The following is a 5,916-nucleotide window of genomic DNA, read 5'->3' on the forward strand; positions in this document are numbered from 1 at the left end:
GCTTGTGCACTCTATCTATCTGTCAAATAAATAAAATCTTTTAAAAAATTAATTTAAATTACTACATTAATTAAAAAACACATACTAGGTTTTTCCATCTTATTTGGGTCATTATTCCACCATATAGAGAACCAACAGTTGTTCCAAGTTACGTAATTCATAATCTACCTTTTAAAGTATATTGGTGCTTTTCTTTTTCTTTTTTTTTTTTTTAAAGATTTCATTTATTTATTTGACAGACAGATCACAACAAGTAGGCAGAGAGGCAGGCAGAGAGAGAGAAGGGAGGAAGCAGGCTCCCTGCCGAGCAGAGAGCCCAATGCGGGGCTTGATCCCAGGACCCTGGGATCATGACCTGAGCTGAAGGCAGAGGCTTTAACCTACTGAGCCACCCAGGCGCCCCTATTGGTGCTTTTCTTGTAAGGAATCTAAGAAGGGGGTTGCAAGATAAATTCATAAGGGGAGAACATTTAAGACAGAAGAAATTCAATGGGTGCATATTAAGTTTTTTCAGAAAGGAAATCAAGGACATTTTTTAAAAAGATTTTATTTATTTGACACAGAGAGAGAGAGATCGAGCTCAGGTATGCAGAGCAGCAGGCCGGGGAGAGGGGGTCTGGCCCCTGCTGAGCAGAGAGCCCAATGCGGGGCTTGATCCCAGGACCCTGAGATCATGACCTGAGTTGAAGGCAGAAGCTTAACCCACTGAGCCACCCAGGTGCCCCAAGGACATGTTTTAAATTAGAAGAGAAGAAATTCTTATGAAAATGTATTAATCTGTGCTAGCAAAACAAGGGCAAAAATCAAAAAAGAAGACATGGGATACAAGAACACAGTAACTATACAGGACTCCAGTGAGGAACAATGTCAAGAGATGGCAGATTTGGAAGGCATCTATCTCCAGAGGACATAAATCAGTGGGCTCCCTGTATTTAAAGAATGGAAATATTTCATGCTATGGGTGGATAAAAGAGACACATATGTCTTCTCTTCAGTAGGGAAAAAGAAAGGCAATTGAGATTTGTAGGAAAAACAAGTAAAACAAAATCTTAAGAAAGCCATGGTTCAGATATGAAGTAGACTAAAATGTGGCTTGATTTTGATCATGATGGAATTCAAGGAAAGGGATATTTTCTCGTAAGTGGCAGAGGAAGGGGTCAAAAAGTGGACTCATGAAAGGAAATGTTGTCCTGGTGTAGTACTTGTTTCCACACTGAGTAATGTTTAACATTGTGATAACAGAGCAAATGTTGCTAACTGCCATTCAAAGTCTATAGCTGATTAGGGACAAATCACTGAATATTGTTTATAGCTACAGAAGAGAATGTAGTTGCCATTAACCTTGATGTCATAAAATTAAAAGATAGAAAGCAAAAGTGAAGCTGACAGAGGTTGGTTGGAAGGAGAGAAGGAAAGGAGGGTGTGGTAACGGCTTCATCTTACCTACAGGGGAGACAAGAGCTATGTAAAAAAAAAAAAAAAAAAAAAAGCTGATGGAGCAAGGAACAGTAGCTTAGTTAAGTTATAAAGACTTTCAACATAATAACTAAAAATAATATACTAAAACTGGAGGGGAGAGAGAATAGCTTAAGTAGTTAAATCTACCTTTCAAAGGTAGGAGTAAAGGTCTACAATTGATACATCAAGAAATATTAACATAGGAGGGGCACCTGGGTGGCTCAGTTAGTTAAACGTCTGCCTTTGGCTTGGGTCATGGTCTCAGGGTCCTGGGATGGAGCCCCACATTGGGATCCTTGCTCAGCAGGAAGCCTGCTTCTCCCTCTCTCTCTGCCTCTGCTCCCACTGCTTGTGCTCTCTGTCAAATAAATAAAATCTTTTTAAAAAGGAAATATTAACATAGGAATATTATTTAGTTATAAAGATGACTATGTGAAAACAAAAATGAGTTGCGCAGAGAAGCAGTACTGGAATGAGTGGGGAAGGAGCAGTAGGGGCTGTGGCTTTTTATTGTAAGTCCTTTGGACTGGTTAATTTTTTCTTTTTTTACTAAATATTAATTCCTAAAACTGTTAATAAAAATAAAAGTGCATTGAATTGCAAATGGGCATAATAATTTTTGTTCTTAACATATCAGATATAAGGATAACTGGTAGTGGATCTAGAACATTTTAGAAAATAAATGATTAAACTTCAGCATAAATAAATACAGTTAAATAAGTAATTTGATAAGTTTCTAAAGAATATTAGTACTTGGGGGCAACTGACTGGGTGGCTCAGTCGGTTAAGCATCTGCCTTCAGCTCAGGTCATGATCCCTGGGTCCTGGACTGAGCCTGCATAGGGCTCCCTGCTCAGCCAGGAACCTGATTTTCTCTCTCCTCCCCGTTCGGGCTCTATCTCTGTCTCTCTCTCTTTTTTTTTTTTTTAGATTTTTTTTTTTTAATTTATTTGACAGACAGAGATCACAAGTAGGCAGAGAGGCAGGCAGAAAGAGAGAGGGGAAGGGAAGCAGGCTCCCTGCCGAGCAGAGAGCCCGATGTGGGGCTCGATCCCAGGACCCTGGGATCATGACCTGAGCTGAAGGCAGAGGCTTTAACCCACTGAGCCACCCAGGCGCCCCTGTCTCTCTCTTTCAAATAACTATTTTTAAAAAAGAATATTAATGTTTGTATTCCTTAAGTAATTACCAACTGTTTCCTTACTTCAAAGGTTTCTAGACATATGAGGTAATCATTGCATATGACACATTAAACATGATATTAAGATTCTGTTTATTTATTTGAGAGAGAGAGAGAGAGCACAAGCAGGGGGAGCAGCAGAGGTAGAGGGAGAAGCAAACTCCTGCTGGGCAGAGAGCCCAATGCAGGGCTCCATTCCAGGACCCTGAGATCATGACCTGAGCAGAAGGCAGACACTTAACAACTGAGCCACCTGGGTGCCCCAAACATGACTTTTTCAAAACTATCAGATGGCTTGAGGTTTTCCTACAGATTGATGAAGGCTTTGTGGCCATTTCCTTTCCTAGTGAGATATAAAACCAAGTGATGGTGTAAGGGAACTCTCAGCACTTTGTAGCTTCTCCATTTTGGGGGCACCTTCAAGCTTATGTTCCTGGGGAGTAGAGCAGTGATAAGTAACTTCCTACTACTTCATTTTGCTCAAGCACAAAATAAGCAAAGGAGGAAGGGGAGAGATTTATCCTCTCTCATTTGTTGGGACAAGTTGTTTTGCCCTGAACAGCTTTAAAATTTTGCACAGCATGTGAACACTTACAAGGCTGGATTATTTTTTTTTTAAGATTTTATTTATTTATTTGGGAGAGAGAGAGCAGAATTAAGAGGAGAGGCAGAGGGAGAGGGATAAGCAGACTCCCCACTGAGTGGGGAGCCGGATGCAGGGCCCATCCCAGGACCTTGAGATCATGACCTGAGCTCAAGGCAGACGGTTAACCGCTTAACCAGCTGAGCCACCCAGGTGCCCCACAGGGCTGGATTCTTGTCCATGTATTGAATATCATTTGAATTTTTTGTTTTTAATGAGATTTCCTAAGACATGTCTATTATACAAGAAGCCACAAAAATTTTCTTTCATACTCAATCTCCATTGGATATTGGTTGTTCTCCACTTTCCTGTAACCTAGTTTATCTATAATCTTTTTTTTTTTTGGTCTGAATTTTTAAAAAATTTTTTTATTTTTTAAATTAATTTTCAATGTACTAGAATTCATTGTTTATGCACCACACCCAGTGCTCCATGCAATACATGCCCTCCACAATACTCACCACCAGGCTGGCCCAACTTCCCACCCTATCTATAATCTTATATAAAAGTCTCTCCCTTGCTATATTTTGAAACAAGGGTGGGATACTTACTAGGTAGCTAGTAATGAAGTTCTGGTCCAGTTTTAGTGCATACATAAATGAGAGGAAAACCATAAATAATATTCATAGAATAAGAGCAGCACAAATTTTTGATTGATTAAACAAATATATATTGGATATTTATTATGTACTAAGCACAAACTAGCTGATAAAATTCTATACCAAGATAGGGCTAGAAACATTATCCCTACTAGCACTTTAACTGCTTGACATTTTAGAAAATGTATTCACTTCGTGTAGGATTTCTCATCTTTGGCACTATTGACATTTTGGGCCAGATAACTCTTTGTTGTAGGAGGCTGTCCTATGTATTGTAGAGTATTTAGTAGAATCTCTGATTTCTTTCTCTCCCTTTTTTTTTTTTTTTTATGATTTTGTTTATTTATTTGACAGAGAGAGGGAGAGAGATCACAAGTAGGCAGAGAGGCAGGCAGAGAGAGAGGAGGAAGCAGGCTCCCCGCTGAGCCAGAGCCTGATGCGGGGCTCAATCCCAGGACCCTGGGACCATGACCTGAGCTGAAGGCAGAGGCTTTAACCCACTGAACCACCCAGGCACCCTGAATCTCTGATTTCTAACACTAGATGCCAGTAATATTCCCTCCCCTTCTCACCTTCCTTCCACCCACTAGTGACACCCAAACATGTTTCCAGACTTTGCAAAATATCCTGTAAAGGCAAAATTGTACCTGGTTGAGGATCATTGAGTGTGATTGTATTTGAAAATTAGAATTTATTTAATTTTAGACACTACGGTGCCAACTTTGTCTACTTCTTACATGACAAATTTGTCTTGCACATCCAAACTTGAGAGATACAAACCATGATGGACTCTGATTCTCAGAGAGGATAAATGAAATCATTAGCTTTGCAAGTGATGGCATTTTCAATTAACATATGAATAGTAGGACAAAAATGATATTTTTAGCTTACAGGGGTCTATCTTAAACCATACATGGCTGATAAAAAATGTGGACTCTAAGTTCTAGGATTTCTCTTGAGTTAACCAGATGGTGTGCTTATGATCTGCCTACAAAAATCTTTCCATTCTTTTCAAATAAAAAGCTATTTTTTACTTTCCACTTCAAGATCATATGCTTTTCAATTCTTTCCAAGTGAAAAAAAAAATACAGGCTATGCTGGACTCTAAAATAAACTATCACAAGTCCTGGGATTCCTGGGACTTGTGACCATTTAAGGAGAATGTCACTTACGTTCATGATCTTTAACCTCACATTCTTGTATCTTCACATACCGTAGGTTTCTAATCTATCCTTATAATGGCAGCAAAGCCACATATACTTATGTGACAGACACTATTCTAAGCTCTTTTACATACATTAAAAATTTTTCCGCTTTACTGATGTATAATTGACACACAAAAACTGCACATATTTAATGTATAGAGTTTGATGAGTTTGCACATATGCATACATCCATGAAACCATTACTATAATCAAGGTAATAAACAAATCAGAATTTCAGAGAGAAAAGTTGCAAAAATAAGACAAAGAGCTCCTTAATACCTTTTATCCAGATTCACCAATTGTTAACATTTTACCTTTGCTTCTCCTTATTCCCTTCATATGTGTATATAATATGTAATTTTTTTCTTGAACCATTTAAGAGTAAATTACATTCTATTATTTTATCTTTAAATACCTCAATAGTGAGTTTTTCTTAAAGTCATAGAAACTGTAATTGATGTAATACTGTTATCTAATCTACATTCAGGTTTCAACATTTGTTCTAAAAATGTTTTCTGAATCAGAAGAACATCGGAGACTATGTGTGCATTCAATTGTCATGCTTCCTTAGCATCCATTCATCTGGCAGTTTCTCAGCCTTTCTCTGTGGCAAATGACACTGATATTTTTGAAGAGCACAGGTCAGTTGTGTTGTGGACAGTCCCTCAGTTTGGACTTGTCTGATAGCTCCCCATGAGTAGATTCAGACTAAGTGATTTGGCAAGAATACCACAGAAGTGATGTCAAGTTTTTTTATTGCTGTTGTGTGTGTTTTTTTTCTGATGCTGAGCTCTCATCAGTGCTTCAGAAGGCATATAATATTGGTTTGCC

This window comes from Martes martes (genome assembly GCF_963455335.1).
Source record: "Martes martes genome assembly, chromosome: 9".
NCBI lineage: Eukaryota > Metazoa > Chordata > Mammalia > Carnivora > Mustelidae > Martes > Martes martes.